Source organism: Camelus dromedarius, chromosome 16, assembly GCF_036321535.1.
Source record: "Camelus dromedarius isolate mCamDro1 chromosome 16, mCamDro1.pat, whole genome shotgun sequence".
Taxonomy (NCBI): Eukaryota; Metazoa; Chordata; class Mammalia; order Artiodactyla; family Camelidae; genus Camelus; species Camelus dromedarius.
The window spans coordinates 36,123,240-36,146,663 of NC_087451.1; the positions used below are offsets into that span (position 1 = coordinate 36,123,240).

The window sequence follows — 23,424 nt, forward strand, 5'->3', positions numbered from 1 at the left end:
TTATTACTGTTGCTATTTGCACGCATCTAGAATGAACAGGTAACTGGAAAAAGTCCAAGCTGAGGATTGTGGAGCTGAGGAAACAGGGAAGCTGACTGTCACTGTTGAGAAAGACTCAGAAGAAGAGGTGACACTGAATGACGGTTGGAGGGTCCATGGGACGAGATGTTGGGGGAAAGACATTCCAAGCAGATTGACCAGCAGGAGTCCAGCGCTGAGTCCAAACATCCTAGGCTACGTTCAGAGAAGGTAGGCTCGTGTGGACATCCGGACCTCAGGACATGGAAAGGGGTGTGGAAAGAAATGAGGCTGGAAAGGGAGGTGGGGACCAGGATCTAAAGTCATCGAAAGCCTTTGTGTTTAGGAACCTCGTGCCTTGCTACGAGCTGATGTTCTTTGTTGTTCCAGTGTTCCTGGTCGGAGTAAATTCCAGCGACCCGGCGCTCCCCGAGTAGACACAGATGGCAAAGCCGTGGCCCTCGATTCTCCTCCGTGTCATCCTCCGTGCTCTGCTGACTGAGGAGCCCAGGATGAGAAGGGAGGCTACAGTCACAGTCAAGAGCTGCCTGAGGCTGCAGGTGCATGATGACTGAATGTAGTGTGGGCTCCTGACACAAAAAAGGACACCAGGGAAAACCTACGGATGTCTGAATAAAATACAGACTTCAGTTAATCATGAAGTGTCAATACTGTTTCATTCACTCTGACAAATGTACCGCCCAGGTGGAAGATGTAACTAACAGGCAGGGTGCCTGGATGCGTGGTGTATGGGAACCATCTCGGCTACATTTGTAATTTTTCTGTAAATCTAAAATTATTCTAAAATTAAAAGCTTATTTTTATAAATATGTAACATTTGAAAAGGGGAAAAAAAATTGTTCCTGGTCAGGCTTATCTTCATTCATTTGTTAGTCCGGTTTATGCTTACCGAAGGAAACACTCTGAAGTACTCCTTAAACTGTTCTTTTTTTTTTTTTTTTTTTTAAATGAGAAGCATTTGAACATGGAGAAAAACACATAAAAAATATTTTTAAACATACCTCATTGAAGCAAACTATCTGAGTACTCCCTTTATACTCTCCTCAGAAGATTCTTTTATTCAACTGCTCTTAATTACACCCAGTTGCGTTGGCCCTATCACGTTGCTTTTAATAGCACTTCTAGTAAACAGAACTAAAGAGCAAACGTTTGGGTTGGTACAGATCACTAGGATGGGGTGTAAGTCGCAGGCATGAGCTGCTCGGGTGCCTGGGCTAGGAGGACGGTTCTGGGGGGCGGGGGTGGGGGCTTGCGGGGTAGAGAGAAAGGGGGGACAGGAGAGACATCTCAGTTCTATGAGATCAGTGATTCTCAACTAGGGGTGGGAGCCCATCCGCCGGAGACATTTCTGTTGTCACAGCGGCTGGGGAGCGGCTGCTGGGATCCAGCGGACAGAGGCTGGAGGCACCGCTACACATCCTCCAGCGCACAGCTACACATCCTCCAGCCCCCCAACCAAAAACTTGTATTTGGCCCCAAATGTGAATCTAAGGTAGAAAAACTCTGTGTTATAGAGAAGAAGGGACAGTCATGTGTTTGCCTCCACTTCCTGTCTCCCAAAGAAACTAACCGTTATCTGAATGTACAAGCTCGTTTATAATTCCTTCAGACTCCACGAGAGGGTAACTACTAAGGCCTTATTCCTACTGACCCGTCTTTAGAGAAACACTTGCAGAAGACTCTCCTTGGGCTCCGCTGCACATCCTTTTAGCCCACTGCTTGCTAACACCACTGCTAAGGCGAGGCGGCCAGCTGCCTGCAGGGAAATCTGAGGGCCCCTTTGCTTCAGCTGCACCTTCTGCCCCGGGGCCTCCTGACACACGCAGTGGGATGATAACCAGAACCTTCGGGGAACTCACGCATGTGCATCCCGGACGCTCCGAGGAACTGCTGCCCCTTGGATCAACCCTTGAACACGGGAGGATGGGCGCAGGTGAAAAAGCCTCCTCTTCCTCCTTCTCTCAGATGGGCAACTGTGCATTGCACTGAACCCAGCTCTTTAGAGGGGCCCCGTGGGCACAGGTTACGGACCTACTAAGCTCAGTGGAGACCAACTTCACGACGCTGCTGTTAACTGGCTTCCCCCACCAGCCCGGCTTCACCTTCTCCAGTCCGGCGCACCTCCCGGCTGAGGTCCCCACGTAGACGACCCGCACACAGCCCTTGCTTCAGCCTCTTTTTTTTTTGGCAAAGACTTTCCTCCCGAGTGGTAGAGACGGATTATTATGGGTTTCACAGAGTCTCTCAGCCCTGATTTCAAGGAATAATTATGGTAATAGATATTAAAGATAAGAAAAGTAGTTATTTCTGACCATCTTCCTTACAGAAAAGGAAACTTTGATCCAGAGACATTGAAACTTGTAAAAATCCCTTGCGGAGAGCCAGGATTTGACTCCAGTCTGCCTGAGCTCAAAGTCCTTAACCACACACAGGCCCTAGAAATTTTCCCAGAAGCAGTACAAAGTCCAGGTACAAAGCCTGAGGACAAAACAGTTTATTCTGAAAAACATCCTTGTTATCATATTCTAAGCAACTGCCCCTGTCCTGAATACAACACGACGTCTAATACAGCAAGGTATTTGAGCTCATGCTGGAATTGCAAGTGTAGCACATGCATGCATAGTTAACGGTTGATTATGAGCTGATAACCTATCGCACAACAGTGGGAGTGAGAGAGTGGGTCGAAAAGAGAGGTCAATATAGGGAAAAACATGCACGCGTGTCTAACGTGTGGACGTGTGTGTCTCTGTATGTCTGTGTGTATGTGGCTGTGCTTCTGTGTGAATGAGAGAGAGACAGACAGACAGAGAGACACAGGGAGAAGGAGGGAGAGAGGAAAAACAGGATGGGAGGTAGAAAAAGACAGAGCCCTAAAGCCAAAAGCCAAATTATAATTAGGTTTTGTCGCTCGTTGTTTTATATTTTCAAGCCTGTCACACTCCATCTATGTGAACACTCAAGAGCTTCCTCCAGCTGCTGATTCCAAGCCAGCTTCACAGGGAGCGTGACTGCACGGGCAAGGACACAGCTTCGCTGGTACAAAATCACAAGATGCCAGTGCCCTGACTTTACCTCCTTTAACATTATGATGGTGGATGATGCTGGCTGTCTGCAAGTAATAGCGCTGTTGGATTTTGTTGTTACTTTTTTTGCTTTCCAAAATACCCATAGTTTAATGTTTCCAGGGGGCTAGTCTTTGAATCAGAAAAGCTAAATTTAAATGATCTCAATTGCTTAATGTAGCCCCCCAAATAGTAATAGTAGAACTAGTTATACTAGTAGTAGTAGTACCAGTAGCAGCAGTGCTAGTAGTAATACTAGTAATTAAAACAAACAAAGGTTTATTGACAATAAGTTACGTGCCAGGCAGTCTGTTAAATGCATTGCATGCATCTGCTCATTTAAATTCCCTCAATAACGCTGTGTGGTAAATATTATTATCACCACTTATTAGATGATGTATTAGATAAAACTAAAGGTAGAGATGTTACCTCATCTCTATACGTCACACACTCAACATGTCGGCTACTCAGGACCCACATCAGTCTCCACGCCCCTAACCCTTTCCGATTCTGCCGCCCTGCAGAAAACGGACCTTCCTTTTTCTTACCCATAAACCGGAGCGGGTCCTACTTCGCCCAGGCAGGTGTGGTTGGAGTAGGGGGTCTTTCTTTTAAGGAGGGTGGAGAGGGGATGGGTGAGACCAGACATTGGGTTGGGAAAGATTCCTTGAAATCCACAAGCCAGAACAGCATTTTGGAATGTCACTTTCGTAACAGAGGAAAAGTGACGCAGAGCAGATTACGCTCAAGTGAGTGACTTTCCCATCCCCCGGACGAGCGTCTGCGCCCCCCACCCTCATGACTGAGAAGCCCCTGGACGTTCTGGCTTCCGCTTCTCCCTCTACTCCATCTGCAATCTCTCCCCTCCCTGCTTGCTCCGCGCCGGGCCAGCTGCCCTTTCAGATTTTCCCGAGACATCTCAATCGCAGTCCCAGCTCGAGAGCTTTAAGTTCAGACCTTTCAGCAGGAGGGGAGGCTTCTAGCCAAGTCAGAGGGGTTGGCTGAAAATACTGACATGGACTCTCTTGGCCCAAGCGGCTGTGAAGGGGTGTGGGCAGGGCTCGGGTGCCCACACCGGGGGGTCTCCCTCCCCACCGTGGAGGCAGCCAGACGTGTGAAGAGGAGGCGAAACAGGCTGAGGGGCGGGGCTGGCTCCCCCCACGCCGCCGAGTGCCAGCAAAGAGCGCCAGAAAGTCCAAGACATTCTAAATTTAAAGCAAGCCTTCCAGGTTATTTGGGAGGCTGATCCCTCAAGGTGGGATTATAGAAAATACTGTTATTAACGGTTTGTTAGCTTGATTTACCACTTTGAAGTGTTTAGATGGAGGCTTATGGCCTGCCACTTGTACTGCTGTCCCAGACCCCGGTTAGACGGGGGCCTGGCCTGTTTACTTGCTCTTGACAATGCCTTCCCTCAGCCTTCCCTGGAGGCTCCTTTCTGCCCTCCAGGGACCTGCATAAATGCCGTCCTCTGCGAAAGGCCGACTCTAACCACCCTGTTCCACACAGCTCTTCCACTGCAAGCCGTCACCCTCTACTTCTTCCCTCTGCGTTATCCATGGCCCTTGCATTATTTGCTTTCTTGCTTATGGTACCTCCAAGCCAGGATGCATCCTCCTTGGAAGCGAAGTTCTTGTTTCACTTCTCCACGGTTGCATTCCCAGTGCCTAGAAACACAAAAATAAGTGTCTGATGAGAGAATAATGGAATATTGAATTTAATGGATACATTGAAAAATAAATAAAATACATGGATATATATATATGCATTTTTATCTTAGGTCATAATAACTAACGGTTGTAATGTGTCCGATGCTTTCCTAATGTTAGTGCACAATCCTCCCCTGGTTCTTCTGGACCGAGCAGGTACCCAGCTAATTACAGAGTTATCACCACTCAGTTACTGTGAGAATGGAGCAGCAAAGAGAAGCAGCAGATACAAGAATGATTAACCTGTCTAATGGTAAATAAAATGGTAAACAAAATGGTTTATCCATCCCTCTCTTAACCCCTCCTGGATCCAAGGCAATCAAACTATGGCAAAGTAGTCAAACACGATTTTTTCTTGGTGCTGTAAGGGGACGCGACACCTGTCACCACTCTTACACACATGCCAGTTCTTTTCTAAGACTAAAGAAGGTATCAGGGATACAGATTTCAATAATAACATGGCCAAGTCCAGAGTTTCTTATGTTAATAAGTTGAACTTCATTTTCTGAGAAAACATGCACTTTGTTTCAGATCTTAATGTATGTACTTCAATCACTCCGTAATTATTGAATGTTATTTTTAAACACTAAAAATTATACTTGTAATGTTTAATATCAATATTCCTACAAACTATTTTGGTAAATAAATATATTTTGAAGGGAGAGGGATTTGGGGATGCAGAGTATGTTTAATAATCTATTTGTCTTTGTTGATAAAAAAAATCTTCCATTTAAAATCTTTGTCAAAGGATACACATGGAGCAAACAATCTACTAATTTATTCCTTAGTCAAAATTAAAACTGGTACGTCATTGCTAGGTCTTCAATTCTTATGAAACAGAGCTTTGAACATATACAGTCATCTTCTGTTGAAATGAAATTAACTGAGACTCTGTAAAGGCTGCTTGGTGCTCAGTAAATTCAATTAATTGCTTAAATGCACCAGCTTACGCGTGATCTGTTTTCCCTCCTACCTACTTTATCCCCCTTCTTTTCTCCTTTTGAACTGCTGACCCGAGTTAGTAGCCAAACATAATACTACAGTGTTTGATCCTCTGGAAACCCATAAAATTACAAACCAGCAACCACCAGCATGTTGGCAGAATTTCTGTGGACAGCAACCAGCCTGGGACTTCTTTCTTTTGGAAATGAAGCAGTACTTTGCGACTGCTGATGCCTTAGTAAGGGAGGTGGTAGCTTCTGCCAGTTCCTCTCCCCCACCTAATTCTTATAACCACTCGAGATAGGGAGAGAGAACTTGTCTTTTAAAATAGTAAAGACTTCGCTCTTTTAACTTTTACTATTTAAAGCTCCCTCCTTTCATTCATTTAAAAATTCATCCTGCCTATGTTTTATTAGCACTAATGGAGTTTTATAGCACCATGCTATGTACTACAAAGGATAAACATATGAATAAAATGCACCCTCTACGTGCCTTTAAGAATAATAAAAATCTAATGGCAACGTTAAGTGCTAATGCAGCAAGGGGCTCTCTCCTCTCTACAACAGAAATATCGGTTTCATCATGTAGCTGAGTCCAAATGAAAGAAAGGGAAATTCCCAGCTTCCAGAAATGAAGAGGCAACGCACACTAGAGAGAGAAGCTTATAAATGGATGTCTTAGGGTCTCCAGAAGAGAACAGAACAGCTAGACCATGGAGACCAGGGACTGGTATTTAATTCAGACAGAGGAATAGGAGAGGTTGCACTGAGCGTGCGTTAGGCGGAGATTTAGAATTGAGAGCCTTCCATCTGTCTAGGTCTGGTCTAGATTTAAGCTTCCTCTACGGGATGGGCTAGAGATGTCCATTCATCAGCTGGTGTGTGTGGCAATGAGAATGTGTATCTCTGCCAGAGCTCCCCTTAATAGGAGGGGACAGTACAGTGTCCTGTTGGAAGTTAACTGTCTCAGACCAGTACCACGTATTGGTGTGGAGCAAAGTTTGTTACCCACACGGTGTTTGTATTCCTCATGGTGAGAAATCAATGTGAAAGCAAGTCACTAGCCCTTGAAACTCTGGAAACAAGTTGCAGAGCAAACTGAAAGCACACATTTTCACTGATAAAAAGATCAATCTCTGCTGAAGATCGCTGCCATATCTTCTTGAGACCACGAATGGTACACTGTACACACACACACACCCCTACACACACACATCCACCCAAAACAATTCAGGAGGTAGGGTCAGCAAACAGGTGGACGAGTATCCAAGACTTGAAGTAACAGAGTAACGTAAAAAGGTATCATACTGGCATGTGTCAAAAATTAAGGATATAAAATGAAGAATGAAAACATGAAATAAAAGATGGGCTGATTTAGAGAGGGAGTTGGTAAGACTAGAATTTAAAATGTAATCAAAGAAAGAAAAAGATCACTGGACAAAATTAAGCAGCTGTTGAAATGAGAATCAGTCATCTGGAAGACAGATCTGAGGAAATTATCCAGAATTCAGCACAGAGAGAAAGGGAAATTCAGAATATAAGACATCCAGAGGAATAAAAAGGACAAAATAAGGAAGGATAAAAATGTTCTAATAGGAATTACAAAAGGAGAAAATAGAAAATAGAATACAAAAAAATTAAAGAGAAATTAGCTGAAGTTTTTCCAGAATGGCTGAAAGAGATGAGTTTTCACATTTTGAAAGCACAGTCTGGTAAGCGCTTATAAAAGGAGATTCAGGGAGTTCTGAGCCCAGTAGTGGAATAGACTAATATTCCTGCAGGTAACAATTACAAATTGAGCAAAATATAAAAACAACTTAAAGGTGTTGCAGGGTGATGAAAAGAGCAGAAAGTCAGGGACATTGGAGCCTTGAAGGAAGGGATGCACACTGGGTGAGAGCCCCATTTATACAGTATCTCCCACTGAGGGCATTCCCCATTGTGCAAGGTGCAAAGTAGCTGGAACCCATCACTCTGTGTGCAAAGGTTAATTCAAGATAAAATAAAGTATAAAGGTATAAAATAATGTAAAGTTTAAATCTAAAACAGCTCTAGAAGGACACATAGGAGAACACCATCTCTGGCATAGAGTGCACAAGACAGGATGCATTAACCAGGAAAGAAAAAGTAACTCATAAATTGGACAACATCAAAACTAAAACATCTCTTCAGACAATACCAGTAAGAAAATGAAAAGGCAAATCACAGGCCAGCAGAAAGCATTTACAATTAATTTATCTGAAAAGAAAAAACTATATCAAGAATATATAAGGCATTGTTTGCATCTATATAGATTTTTTCATTATGTCTTATGCTAGTTTTGGTGGTTTGTGTCTTTCAAGGAACTTGTCCATTTCATCTAAGTTATCAAATTGATTGGCATAAAGCTGTTCATGATATTCCACTGTTATCCTCTGTCAGCTTCCTTTGCATCCAACAACATTTTAAGCCCACATGAGATGCTTACCAAAATAAACTATATACTGGACCACAGAGACCAAACATCCTATGTAGCATAATTAAACAGGCTTTAATAACTTTCAAAGGTTTGAAATCATACATTGCTTGTTTTTTGACTACAATTAAACCAAATGAAAGCATTAATGCTAACAATAAAATATGTAGATATCTAGAAAAATTAAAATATTTTGTAGTTAATCAATATCCTTCTAAATAGTCCAATAGATCAAGTAAAACATGAGAAGGGAAGTTAGAAAATATCTTGAACTGAATGGTAAGGAAAACATAATATATCAAAGACTGAGAGATGCAACTAAAGCAGTGCTTAGGGAGAAACGTATACCTTTAAATATTTAAAATCAACATTTACATATATAGTAGTTAAAATCAATGTCTAAACATTAAAATAAAACATATAAATAAAACAATAAACATAAAAATTTCCTAGCTTAAGAATCTAGGAAAACAGGGACAAATATAACACAAGATAGGGAGAAGAAAGGAAATAATAAACGTAAGGATGAAAATCATTAAAAAAAAAAAGAAAATGGACAAAGTCAAAGGTTGATTCTTTGAAAAAAGTAATAAAGTTAATAAACCTCTAGTTAACTATACAGCTATTAAAAACTGGAGTTCCTAACCAAAATATTCCCATAAAGAAATTCCCAGACTCAAGTCATTTACTTATCAATTCTGAATGGAAAACTATTTCATTTTCATGTATGGGAAGATTCAATATTGTCAAAAGGTAAATTTTCCACCCAACTGATTCATAGATTTCGATGTTATTACAATATAAATCCAAGTAGATTTTTTTCTGAGAAACTGAAAAACTGATTCTAAAATGTATATGGACATGAGAAGAAATTAGAATAGGAAAAAGCCTTAAGGAGTTCAAATATTTAAATTACTGGATTTTAGGTCTTATATAAAGCCACAATAATTCAGACAATGTGGTATTTGTAGTAAGGACAGATATACAGATCAACAGAACAGAACTGAGAGTCCAAAAATAGATCCATGCATACTGTCACTTGATTTTCTACAGAAGAGTCAAGGTAGTTTGTTGGAGGAAAAGGTGGTTTTCCCCACAAATTGTGCTGGAACTAGGTATCTATGTAAAAATTAAAAATTAAAAATGAATAAAGAAAGGAAGGAAGAAAGAGAGAGGAGAAAGAACCCCAAAACTTCTCTCACATCATGCAAAAAAAAACCAAGCCAAACAAAAAAAACCACCTCAAAATAGATCATAGACCTAAATGTTAAGAACTAAAACTAAAACCTTTAGAACAGTTGTCAAATCTCAGTGGCAAGTGCAGAGGTGTTTGCTATAGCTTTTTGTACCGTTCTGAATATTTGAGGCATTCTATTTAATAATTTAACTTCAAATTTTTTTTTTAACATCTTCAATTTCTCAACCAACTTTTGGCATGTCTTGCTGATTTCTCTCCTAAAGTATTCCCTGGGCTTCTATCTTCAGCTCTTTTGCCTTGTTTCAGGTACTTTTTTCTGAAAGCTCACAGTTCTTATTAGATCTCACTCTTTCCCCATATGGTGACAACCACCCATGTAATTCAGGAATTACTAGCTCTGAACGCTGGATTCATTTAGCCAACTGCCAGTTAAATATCTTCACCTCGACATCCCATGGACAAATACGATTCACAGTACCCTAGCTGGTCTGAATGTCCTCCTCTTCCATGTCTGCCTCTTTTCTGCTTAGGTTAGTGGCACAATAATTACTGAGATAATCTAACATTTAAGAGGTCTCTAGGCTTATATTTTCCCTTTCTCACCACATCCAAAGAGTCATTAAGTAATGATGATTTTTATCTTCCAATGTTTTACTGAATATTTTCACCACTCCAATTTCTGCTGAAATAGTTTTTAAAATTAATTTATTTTTATTTAAAAATTTTTTAAAAATCGTAGTATAGTCAGTGTATTGAGATGTTTTCATGGCTGAAAGTCTTTGGAATTTTAGTTATCATGGAAAGGAGACAGGAATTAACATTTATTTTACCTTCTGTAGACAAGCCATTGTGCTAAATGATTTAAATACATGATCTCATTTAACCCTCACAGCAACCTTTTAAGATACTAGTTTCAAAAGTAGTTGACTGAATTAGATTAGGTTTGGCCAAGACTAACAGAAAATGTTAATAGTGGCTTAAACAATCATCATGGACTCAAGATCCTTCAATCCTGCTATATTACCATTCCCTACACCTTGGTCCAAGATGATTGTTCCAGCGTCAGAGGAAAGGGTTAAAAAAAAAAAAAAAAAAGAGGGAAAGTACACGGCCCTACCTTCCAGGAAGTTAAATCACTACTTTCACTCATATACACCACCGGTTGGAACCTCCTTAATTGGGACACATTAACTGCAAGGAAATCTTGGAAAGGTAGTCTTTTTAGATGTGGATGAGACTAGCCAAAGACTAGAATATGTGTGAAGGGTTTATTTTCATAGAAGAAGCGAAAAAAACATATTTCGGGTGGTTAAGTTATACTACCTGCCCTTATAAAACCAGCCTTCAAACATGTATCTGTCAGACTTTAGAACACATGCTTCAAAGCTGGTGGTCCTTGGTGGTCCTTACCAGTCTCGTCTATTCAAAATCATCTCATTTTACCAAGCCCTTTCCTTTTTTGTTGAATAGTGAATATTTATTTTAATCTGTATGTTTCAGATCCATGTACACTTAGCACATGAAAATATTTATGAGATCAGAGATGGGGAAAACCCAAACTGCTTGATGTCTAAAAAGACTTGAGTTATTTATAAACATTTTTCATCTTCTTTAAAGCATGAACTCACTCTTTGCTAAAATTTTTTAAGTCACAAATTTAAAAGACTCCAACATAGTTTTTTTTTAAGGCTCTCAAGTGGTCTCCCTTAGGATGAGAGAAACTGGTAATTGGCTAAGAAATCCACACTAAATTTAAGGAATTTGGATTTTATTATGAAACTTTCATCTTTTTGTGAATTCTTTGCAGCAAAGTAAAATGGTGAGATGCTCGTGGTTCTCATTTGTGTTGCTCTAAATCGCTATTTTGAAATAAACATTAAAAAAAAGCTAAATCTTCCCCCAAACGAGGAAATCCCATTCATGCATGAAACACATAAACTCTACAAAACCATGTTTTATCCCAGACTTAGAGGTCTTTAAAATTCTTGCAAGAAAGGTGTTAGAAAGACCGGTTTATCAGTGTTAACACAGAATTACAGTAACTCTTCATTTTATTGTGCTTCATTTTATTTTTTTTAAAGCTTCTTTATTTTTATTTTTAATTTTTTTTTGAGGGGAGGTAATTTGGTTTATTTATTTTTAATAGTGGTAGTGGGGATTGAACTCAGGACCTTGTGTATACTAAGCACGTGCTCTACCAATGAGCTCTACCCTCCTCTTTGTGCTTCACTTTATTGCATATTACAGACATATTTTTTACAAATTGAAGGTTGGTAGCAACCTTGCATCAAGCGAGTCTATTGCCACAATGTTTCCGACAGCATTTGCTCACTACATGTCTCTGTATCACGTTTTGGTAATTCTTGCAAGAATTCAAACTTTTTCACTCTTATATTTGTTATGGTGATCTGTGATCAGCAATGTTTGATGTTACTATTACAAAAAGATTATGACTCACTGAAGACTCGGATGATGGTTAGCATTTTTTAGCAATAAAATATTTTTAATTAAGGTATATACATTGCTTTTTTAGACCTAATACTACTGCATGTTTAATAGACAACAGTAAAGTATAAACATCCTTTTTATATGCACTGGGAAAGCAAAACATTTGTATGACTTATAAAATTTATTGCAATATTCATTTTATTGTGGTGGTCTGGAACTGAACCCTCAGTATCTCTGAGGTGTGCCTGCTGTGGCCAGATGTGAACAGACCCATTAACATGGCTTTAAATGAGGACAAAATGGAGCTGGAGGCCAATGACTTTGTTTTTTTATTGTTGGTTTTTTTTTTTCCTTTATTTGTTCTTTCTCGTTAGAAGTTACTAGAAGATACTGAATATAGCTCCTTGTGCTATACAGTAGGACCTTGTTGTTTATCCATTTTATATATAGTAGTATCTGCGAATCTCAAACTCCTAATTTATCCTTTAATCATTCTGTTTTGATGGTGGTGTTACTTAGGATGAACTGCCTGGGGAAGGATGAGAGAGAACAGGTCACTAGCTTTAGGCTCTCTGTATTCCTCTATCCACTGGCTTGTTTACTTCTCTGAAGGATGACCTGCCTAGAAGTGTCCTATGATATCTCCTACAGTGTTAAACAAAAGACCCTCATGAAGCCAGTCGACGTGCCTACAGAGGTTACTTTATCTCTAGTACCCTGGTAAATACGTTACATTCCATGGCAAAGGGGGATTAAGACTGCAGATGGAACTAAGGCTGCTCACCCACTGATTATCGTAGGTGAATTCATTATAATCACAGTGTCCTTACATGTGGAAGAAGAGGGCAGAAGAGCCAGCATCAGAGTGACAGGACATGAGAAAGACTTGAACAGTAGTTTCTGGCTTTGAAGATGGATGGAGGCTCTGAGTCTAGGAACACAGTGGCCTCTAGAAGTGAAAGGCAAGAAGACAGATTATCCCCTACGGCCTCTGGAAGAAAAGATGCAGTCCTGGCAACACCCCGATTTTAACTCAGTTGAATCCATTGCAGACTTCTGACATCCAGAACTATAGGATAATAAATTTGTGCTCTTTTAAGCCACTGAGTTTGTGGCAATGGTTACAGCAGCAAGAGGAAACTAATAAATCCCCTTGGTGTCTTTATCAATTCCTGGACACACTCTTATCTCAAACGGAAAGACTGCTTCTTGTTACCGCAGTTCCTTTCTCAAAGTTAGAGAACTTCTAACTCCAGTACACTCGGAAAATGGATCTGTTCTTCCTTATAAGTTTGCTTCTTTGAGAATGTCATATAAATTGAATCATAAAGTATGTATGTAGCCTTCTGGGTCTGGCTTCTTTCACACAGCAAAATGTATTTTTCACCCTTGTTGATCAGTGAATCTTTTTAATTGTGTAGATACACCACAGTCTGCTTATCCAGTCACTAAATCAAATACATTGGGATTGAATCCAGATTTTGGCGATTATGAATAAAATGCTGCAACCATTCATGTACAGGTTTCTAAGTAAACCCAAATTTTCATTTTTGTTGAGTAAATATAAAGGAATAAAATTGTGGGATCATATGGTTAATGTATGTTTAACTTTATAAGAAATTGTCAAATTATTTCCCAGAGTGACTGCATCATTTTGCATTTCCATCAGCAGTATGTGAATGTTTTTATTCTCCATATCCTCACCATCCCTTGATATTATCATGTGTGTGTGTGTGTGTGTGTGTGTGTGTGTGTGTGTGTGTGTGTTTAGCCATTCTAATAGGCAGAGAATTGTAAGGGTATTTTTAAGATAATCATAAAGAAAAATGATTTTGCGGATTCTCAGATACCTTGCAAGATCATCCAGGCTTGGATTCTGAGAGAAAGCATGTCTCAAAGACATGTCTCAAGTGACCAGCTTGTAACTCCATAATAATGGTTCTAGTTTTATACTTTAAGCTATATTCCAGGATACAGCCCTTTAGAAATACTTCTTCATTTTAATGACAAGTTCAAATAGCACTTAACTGGTGATCAAAGTCAAAGATTTGATTCCTGAATGGTCAAGTATCATCTTTGTCCTTTGGCATAGCCCTGAACATGGTCTACCATTGGCAAATGCATTCTTCTTATCAGAGGCATTAGAAAGACCACTCAGTAGTTCATGGGAAAATTAGCCTATTATTTAGAAAAGTAAACCCCAAGTTGCCTTTCTGTTCATGGTGGCATCTTCTCAGCATATGAGGAGTAGCATATTCAGAATGCGAATGGCTGAAGACTTGCAGAAAATGGAGCACTTTTGAAGTGCCAAACACGATCACAGGGCATTTAGAGCATTTAAATTTCCATCCGACACAATTCACTTAATACTACCCAGTCAATGCCACATGAATCACCCCTCAGTTCTCTTTCTTATAAGGACTATCTCAATTAAGTCGTTTTCTCCCAGCTTTGAACTTTTAAGGGAAAAGAGGAAGATAAAATCTGTGGGTTATTTTGTAACAAGTCATGTTCTTTCTCAATGAATTTTCCATGACATCTGTTTAGGAAAATCTCAGAATACACCAAAATGAGATAATGACGGGGTTTTATATTTATCAAAGGCTGCCTTACCCCCATGCACAAATAAGCTAACTCCCCATTGCATGGAAGGACACTTTCACATGCCCAGAGGCATAGTCTGTGAAAGGGAAGCTAAGAAGGGGAAACTGGTTCTGATGGAAAAGACCTCCCTGAATCCTCACCGAGAGCTGGAGTCATCTGAACTTGGCGGCTCTGACGTTTTTTATCAATGTGGTTTCCCTTTTGCTTTTGACATTTCCTTGTCTTGTTCTGATTCCAGGTTGGGCTTGAAAATAAATTTCAGTTAAATTTCTTGATGACAAAGTATTTTCAGAGGAAGACTTTCATGACTCAGAAAGATGAGACTTTCCTTTCGAATGTTTCACAGTGGGTCCCAAATAGTGGCTGCCTCATAAGATGCCCATCTCCACCAGCGGGAATGTGCTGAGAGCCCTTTACGGCGGAGTGCACTTTGGGAATACGATAGTTTTGATCTGATGGGTGCCTTGCTATCTTGATGCTTTCAAAGGCTACTTAATTTATTACTGTGATGCGTTAAGAAGGGTAAAATCCATTTCCATCTTCATAATTCTCACAGCAGGAAATTACTGGATCTTAATTTTAACTATATATCTATTTTTTTTTGGAAATGTACATCTGTAGGAGTGACCACAGGTAATATTTTGAGACATTTATGCGTATTTCTCTCACCCCTGTTTAAGAAGAGACTATGTCTAAGATTAACGTCAGACTATATTTTTGTGTAACTCCCCTGAGAATGAAGTGCATCTTCCCCCTCCCCCATCTCTTCTCCACAGTATCAGTGAAAGTATTTCCCAGGTGCCGTCCTGTGTTTGTTTCTCTGATTATCTACATGCTGTCATTTATTCCCGAACTTGCAATGTTCTCCTATTAATAATGCCCAACGTATATCAATGTACACCTCAAGCACTGACAGTTTACCTTTAATTCTGTCTTGAATTACTAACTGCCTATTGCACCTGAAGATCTGTGTTTTGCTGGCACCACGAATATGTGTAACAGTGAACTCTCCACCACCTGCCGCAGAACCAGTGCTTCCCCCGATTCCCCTCTGCCTGTTTCCGTTGCTCCATCACTCCAGGCACTCAGGTATCTGAGCGCTGACCGTTCACACTCTTCACCCAACATCTAACCAGGAAACGCCTTTATGCTACACTGGGTTTTTATCCCCAAAATGTGTTTTACTTTACTCCCTTCTTTTCTGAGTGCTCAATATCAAGTGATATTTCATACATTCAGGCATTTAAGAGCCTCAAAGAAGTGAGCTCTTCCCAGTCTGCCCACATCCCAGCCATCCTAGTGGCCGCCAGAATAATTTGCCTAAGATTCTACTTTAATAGACTATTAAATATTTATTATTAAGTATTTATTAAACATTTAATAGGCTAATTTTCTATCAAAAACACCCCACAACAATTGGCTCTATTTGGTTGTCCAATAAAGGCCACTGTCCTAAGAACTTCACTCAAGGCTCAAAGCAGACTGATCTGTACTTTTACAAGACCTACACTTGTGTCCTGCCATTTCCTCACATACGCCCTGCACACCTACTAAATGTTTGTTTTCAAGCCCCCAGAAGGGCTTATCCTGGGATGCCATACTTCCGTCCACATTCTTTCCACCTGAAACTGCTGTTCAACTTAGCCACCTATTGAAAGCTAATCTTCCCCTTTAGAATTTGTAGTCACCTTCAGTGTACCTCAGAATAAACTAAAGTGATTGTTAAAAATTTGGACTTCCTTGTCCAATCTCAGAATCTTGATTTATTGGGGCTTGGGTAGGACCCAGGAATCTGTATTTTTAACAAGTTCACTCAAGTGATGCTCACCCAGATGGTCTTGGGATTAAAAACAAACCAACCAACCAAAAACCAAAACACAAAATAGAACTTTGAGAAACATTGAAAAAGCCTGAAAGAAAGAATACATAAAGACTTCTGTGATGTCACTTGTTGAAAATATTTCACTGTAATTGGAATACATCAAGCATTTTGATTATACCTGAAAAGGAGTGGGTTTATTGCAGACAGCGCCTGAACTAGCATCCCGATTCCATTGCTGTCTCATTCAGTGGCCTTGGACAAATCACTTAATGTCTATGATACTCTTTTCTAACATGTAGAATGGAGCAGATAATGGTACCCACGTAATGACACCATTTTGATCTATGAGAAGCACTTGGCCCAGGTGCTGGCACACAGGACATAGTCCCGTATTTGTTATTACTGTATTTCTTATCACGGTTCCTAGACACACAATCACTTTTTATGGCTTTGGATTCTGGTCCCAGCTTCCTTTTTCACCCACTACTAAACATCAGGTTTATTTATGAACATGGCCTTTAACAGATTATAAGTTCCTTAAAAGTAGTGACGGTGTTTAGAGAGTGTGCATTAAAAAAAAAAAAGGCTCAATAACTATGCTACGTGATTCTGCTTCTGTCACCACATCTAACCCTCTGAACAGAGCAAATGGTCCATAAATATTTTGAATGGGTTAATTCAGAAGTTTTGTGAAAATGAGCTTTTAAACTTCGGTGTATACTGAGCAAATTAAAATCAGGGAACACAAGAGAGCCTTAAGTTTAACTGTGTACGGGTCACGGTCACGGCACCGGCAAACCTACCGCTGTTGTACGTTAACTTTTCAGAAGGTGACGATGAAGTTGGGGAGATAAAGTGCCCAGTTTTCCACTGCCAGTTGATGGCAGAGCGGGGACAGGAACACAGGTGTCTAGACTCTGGCCCCAGCACTGCCTCTAGTGTCCCTCTGTCACAATTGCTACTAGAGCTTTCCAGCCAAGATTTCCAACATAGAAATGAAAAATAAGTGAAAGCTCTCTGAAGACCTTCACAGACAGAATATGATGTGCACATTTACTATTCTGAGTAGCTAACTGAGTTCTGGTAGAGGTAAGTATGAATTCCCTATAAAATGCCTTCGCGGAAGATTATAAAACGCCAAGTGTACGGAATACAGCTTAAAACTGAGGATGTCTACGAAGAGGCCCAGAGCCAGGTCCTTACTCCTTTAAAATGCGGACCGCATGTCTACAGAGAAGCAGATTTTTAGCCCTGACGTTCTGTGTCCTGCTTTCACAGCAATCCAGGAAGTAGACCAAGAGGAAGGGGCTCGTGAGCTGGCAAACAAACAAACAAAATGACTCTGTGTCTAGAAGTGGGTTTCATTCTCCAAAGTCCCTGGTCCATCCGGGATATCTTGTGTCTGTGATGTCAAAACTAATATGAGAAAAGAATGCAGGAAAAGCCCAGAGATCTGGCAGCTGCTTACTTCCTATTTGAAGCAATGGTAACTCATATCTGTGATTAAAACAACCCTTTGAGAAATCTCAGTGGTATCTCATTGATCAGACACCACTGTGCAAATCTTAACACCAGAACAAGATGAAATAGTCCTATAAACCATAGGAGCTGTACCAAGACTTCAAGATTACTGATTTAATCCCTCATAGTTTCCCAGTTTTCATCCATAAAGCAATATTGAGTATCAAGCAAAATTCTGTTTTAATTATCTTTCTACATCAAACACTTCATACTTCCTCATATGTTTATTCTACAATCTCATATATTTTTACTTAGACGTTCTTTATAGAGTGCCTATTTTTTTTTAGAATTAGCTTTATCCAATATTCATGCTTGTTTTGTCTTTTTGACATGTTCTAATAATTCTTCAGCATTACAACCTTTGCTATTGCATTGTTGCTTCTTCCACCAAAGACGGGTGTGGATTATAACCTCATTAAACGCAGAAGTCAGCACTGAGATTCTTTTGCAAACATACACATCTTGCTCCTCCACCCCTAATACCATCTCCTGGATAAGAATAAGGGAGAAAGTCAAAAAGAAAAAAAAATGCCCTTATCTCTTCTGGAATAAGCAATATTTATCATCTCAAGTCTCTAGGAAGGTTTTCCAGGAAATCTGGGTCACCACATTGACTCTCCTTAGAACTCCACAAGGCAGAGGAAGCCCCTCAAAACATGTGGAATAACTAAATAGGAAAAAGACTACACGTACTGGCAAAGGTTTTTTTTTTTTCTCATTCATTCCACAATTTTTTGATTTGATTACCCTTTTTGCACAAATCCCTGTGTTCATAAAACTTAAATTCTTTGAGTGAAATATCTGCCAGAGTCCCTGCAAGAAAATAAAGGAATTATTAACAAAGTTGTGGGAAGAGTTGAGAAAAATCACAAACACACACACACATACACACAGAGTGGTATCTCAGGGCTAGAAACATCCTAATCCTAATCGTTATTATCTATGCCTAAATGTTTGAGGGAAGAGAGCAGTTACTGTATCTGGATCGGAGGGTCATGCAGAGACAGCCCAGAGAAGGGGATAATGTGGGGTTGGGCACAGGGGTGGGGGAGCTCAGAGAAACACCGGCAGCCTAAGCAGGTCCTAGAGGGAGGGGAATAAGGGACAGACACCTTGCTCCTCTCTTCACTCCTGCTGTGGCCTCCCACTGGCTGCACTCAACTGGAATTCAGAGGACTTGGCAGAATCCACCCTGGTCAGCCCAGCAGCGCACAGAGTGAGATGGAGGATGGTGGGGAATTACGGTGGAAGGGAAGTCACAAGATCACTGGCCGCAGGGGCAACACTCATTGTGACTACCCAACTTCATTGAAATTGAGAGAATCTTCATCTTGTTTCCGAGGAGAATAAGTAAGGTCAGACAGCCAGCTTTGGCTGAGAAGTAGAATGTCCTGTATATTTTGTACTTTGCAGGAATGTGACATATTCTATTTCTGTATTATTATTTGCTAATTTCTATAGCAGGGTCTGTTTGAAAAGTAGGAAGGCCGATACCTAAATTCTGCAGTCTATGAATTGAAGAAATGCTCTGATGTGTATATTTAACATCTAGAGACCTAAAAATTAATAGTTTGGTGGACAGACTCTAAGGCAGCCTCATGACCTTGCTTTCAGGCCTTGATGCCTTTGTGAAATCTGCTCCCCTTGAGAATGGACAGTGCCTGTGACTTGCTTCTAACTGCAGAAAATGCAGAAGGTGGCTGTCTCACCCGTGATGATGTCAATTACATGACAAAGGTGATGACGTTATGCCCATGATTACATTACATTATATACAACTGCCCCGCTAGCAGACCTTGCTAAAGACTTTCTCTTTTGCTGGCTTCGAAGAAGTAAGCTGTTGCAAGAGGGCCTGATGAGAGGGCCATATAGCAAGCAACTGCAGCAATCTCTTGGAGCTGAGAGCAGCCCCTGGCAAACAGCCAGCAAGAAGCAAAGAACCTCGGTTCTACAACCACCAAGAGATAAACTCTGCCAACAAACTTGAGTCGGTTTGGTAGCAGATCCATCTCCAGTCAAGCCTCCAGAAGAGAACCCAGCTCCGACAAACATCTTGATTCTAAGTTTCCAGAGAACCCAGCTAAGCCCAGCCCAGATTCCCGAACCACAAACTTGTGAGATAATACATGCCTGTCATTTTAAGCCACAAAGTTTGTGGTACTTTGTTATGCAGCGATAGGAAATTAACACAAAGAAGTATTTCATTTTTCCATACTGGTTATTTAATAACTCTTTATAATACTCTCCCCGGTTCCTTACAACTTGGGCCTTGTGGCTCAGTCTTTTTTTTTTTTTTTTTTTTTTTTTGTTAATGCAGCATGGAGCATTTGCAAACTTGTCTTGTAAGCATTAAATCAACTATTCAGTGAGATCAGCTGTTGTTATTAGTCTCGGAGAAGAGACAAGGACACAGAGTCTGCGAGGGAAGGATAACCAGCTAATAAATGACACATTTTGGCTTTGGTCTCAGGACCTTGACTGGAAATCCCAGCTTATTCCATTTTACCATTTCGCCTTCCTTAATTTAGTTTTAGGTAATTAAAACATAGTGGCAAGTGAGTCACACTTTCTATCCTTACAAAGGCCAGTTGTATTTATTCTGTCCCCTGTGCTGGCAGAATGCCTTTGCCTCAACGATGCATATATTACTGACCTCAAGATTAACAATACATGCTAGTAGGAAAAATCCCAGAGAAAAAGGATGAAAAGGCCTCCTCCAGTTGGTCACTGGCTCTGTAGCGACATCCTTATTCTAACATCAGGTTTTGAATTGCAGAGAGGAGTGTTACTATCATCAGCAGGAAAGGCATAAAGCCAACATTTAAAAACATTTTTTATAAGGTCTACCCAGGCTTAACTTTTCATTCCTTCAATAGCTAAAAAATAAAAGGGCTTTGGCAAAACACTGTATGATTAAGGCCCAAACTTTAAAGCTTATTAGTAACCAAAGGAGATGGCAATATTAACTAACAGATTTTTTTTTAAACTGAAAGAAATATTTGGAAGTGATGCAAACGACTTATAGTTTACCTCCTTGTGAACGGCCAATGGAATTCTAACTGTGAGGTCTGATGCTGGTTTGATCCAAAGGCCAGTGAATGGGCCACATGGCAATCTCCTTTGAAATGGAGCAGAGCATTTTCTACAGTGGAGATCAAAGGCACGAGTGCAATAAGTCATCAAAGTGGGCACCTGTAATAATATAAATGAGTGATTAACGTGGTCCCACCCTGTATTTCACATTTGTCAATTTGAACAGCAGTCATGACCATTTTCCCCCACGTTGGTCTCTTTACCTAAACCTACTGGTATCACTGAAGCTGTGGGAGTTCAAGAAAAATTTTATAACAAATAAAGGACTGTTTAATGTTTGCCAAACATTTAATAAGCTTCTAGAAAATATCTTGTTTGAGTTCAGCCCAGAATCTGGCCCAGGATGAGAGGGTTTTGTTTGATTGTTGGTTGCTTATTTTTCTGAACCTACATTTTAAATGACAGCAGGTTTGGAAATAAATGTGCTTCAACCTTGGAATGCTCTCGCTATGTGTCTGTGTGTCTTTTATCAGGGCCCTTGATTAGAAGGAAAAGGGAAAGGAGCCCTTTTTGTTCCATCTCTCCCTGTTATTATGTTCATTATGAATCTTTCCCTTCTTTCTGCCAATTAGGACCTGTCCCAGTATGGCGGGACCTCCAGGGTACTAGTGCTGCCTCACATGCGTGACTCATTCCAGAAGTCACTTGGCTTGAAATTCAGTCCTCCCCTCCCCCTTTTTCAAATAAGGAAACTCAGTTCAACTGAAAGCATTTCTATTTAGAGTTTCCGTGACTTAAGAATTTGTTATCAAGAGAAGATGAGAGTGATTCAGTTTTCACCCTTAGCTAAACAAACAGGCTCACTGGGTGCCAAAATGTTTGAAATACTCAGCCCCTGTTGGTTGTCCTACGGAGAAGCCTCCTATCACAGGGTCCATTCAGGAAGATAAAGCAGGGCTGGACTTGGATTCTAATCCTGACTCCACCATGTACTAGCCCTAAAGGTTTCAATATATTCAGTAACCTCTTTAATCTGTACCAGAGTCATAACTAATCGTGGCTTCCTGAGGCTACTTGAAAGGGCTGAACGGACACTGCACAAGGCCCCACCCCACCATCTGGGACATGGGGAGCCATCCGAAAGTGCTTATTTCAGGACTGTGTATTTTCCTGTGATTGCCTTTGTCAGTTACTCCATGAATTCACTTGGGTTTGCCCTCAATCTTGTTTGATTAGCGCCATGACAGGCATGTGGGAGGTCTGTCTACACAGGACCCAAGATGTGAAGAGCTGAAAAAGTAACTTTATTCTGATCATAAATTTGCTTTGGAACTTAGGTTTATCTTTACTGACCTCATTACACTTAACTTCAAAATGATATTGAGAATTGCTGTCAAGGTAGAGGAGTGATTTGACATACTAGTTTGTTCATTTTTAAAGAGTGTTTCTACAAAGCACCTGGTACATAAAACATTCAGTGCATGTTTGTTCACGAAAGAAGTAAATAACTGAAATGGTGATATTACATTAATAATTATGGTGTCCAGAATTTTAAATCTTTCATTAAAAGTATTTTACAATTAATCATTTACATTTAAGTTCCCTAGCCTTCTTTTAAAAAAATTTTTTTATTACTCAAAGATCAACAAATTGGTAACATGAAGATATTTTTGCCATCACTGTCGTAATTTAGGGAAAATTGCTATCTCTATAATATTGTTTCTTCTAGTGAATGCACTATTATACTTTTCCATTCATTAAAATCTTTATTATCTTTCAATAACATTGTAAATTTTGTTTACACATTATTTGTTCTTGGGAACTTTATATTTTTTGATTAAATTGTAAAATATTTTTTGTTAAATGTATTTTTTATTTGGAAATAATCTTAGACCTACAGAAAAGTTGCAAAGATAGTACAGAGAGTTCCCATATGCCCTTTACCCATTTCATTTCCCCTAACGCTATCAGCTTACATTTCTGCGGTACATTTGTCAAAACTAAGAAACCAACATTGGAACATTACTATTAACTAAACTCCAGACTTTATTCGGATTTCAGCAGGTTTTTGTGTTTTTGTTTTTTTTTTTTCTGTTAGTGTTCTTGTTCTGTTCCAAGATCTTATCCAGGACACCATATTGCAATGAGTTGTCATGTCCCCATATTCTCCTCTGGTCTGTAACAGTTTCTCAGCCTTTCCTTGTTTTTCATGATGTTAAAAGTTTTGAGGCATGTTGGACAAGTATTTTGCAGAATGTTCTAGAGGTTGGGTTTATCTGATATATTTTGCATAACTAGACCAGTCTATGTTTGTTGGAAAGAATATCGCAAAGATAAAAAGTGCTTTATCATTATCAAATGATCATCAGTGGTTCCAAGAAAGTACATATGTAATATTTTTCCCTTTCCATACTTTATCCTTTGGAAATAAATTTGCAAGAGTCACCTGCTGTAGGGGAGAATATCCACATGTGATATCTGGAATTATTTTGTAAGAAAAATTTGTCTCTTCTCCATTTACTCACTTTTTCCATCATTTACTTATATCAGTATGAATCTATGTATATTTATTTTATACTTTGGGCTATAATC

The 23,424-nt window shown here is 39.8% G+C and overlaps 1 protein-coding gene across 2 annotated transcripts in view; it reads right to left on the minus strand.

The window, feature by feature from the left end:
- KCNJ16 (potassium inwardly rectifying channel subfamily J member 16) overlaps nucleotides 1–23,424 on the minus strand; it is a 137,076-nt gene that overhangs the window by 107,760 nt on the left and 5,892 nt on the right. The window contains exons 1-2 of one of the 2 annotated variants that reach the window (XM_064495600.1): nucleotides 20,830–20,968; nucleotides 4,697–4,768 (exon numbers count right to left, since the gene is read on the minus strand). The gene's annotated coding sequence lies outside the window, so the exon portion shown is untranslated. Of the gene's footprint in view, nucleotides 1–4,696; nucleotides 4,769–20,829; nucleotides 20,969–23,424 lie in introns of those variants that run through there. The other variant, XM_064495601.1, reaches the window with a different exon arrangement.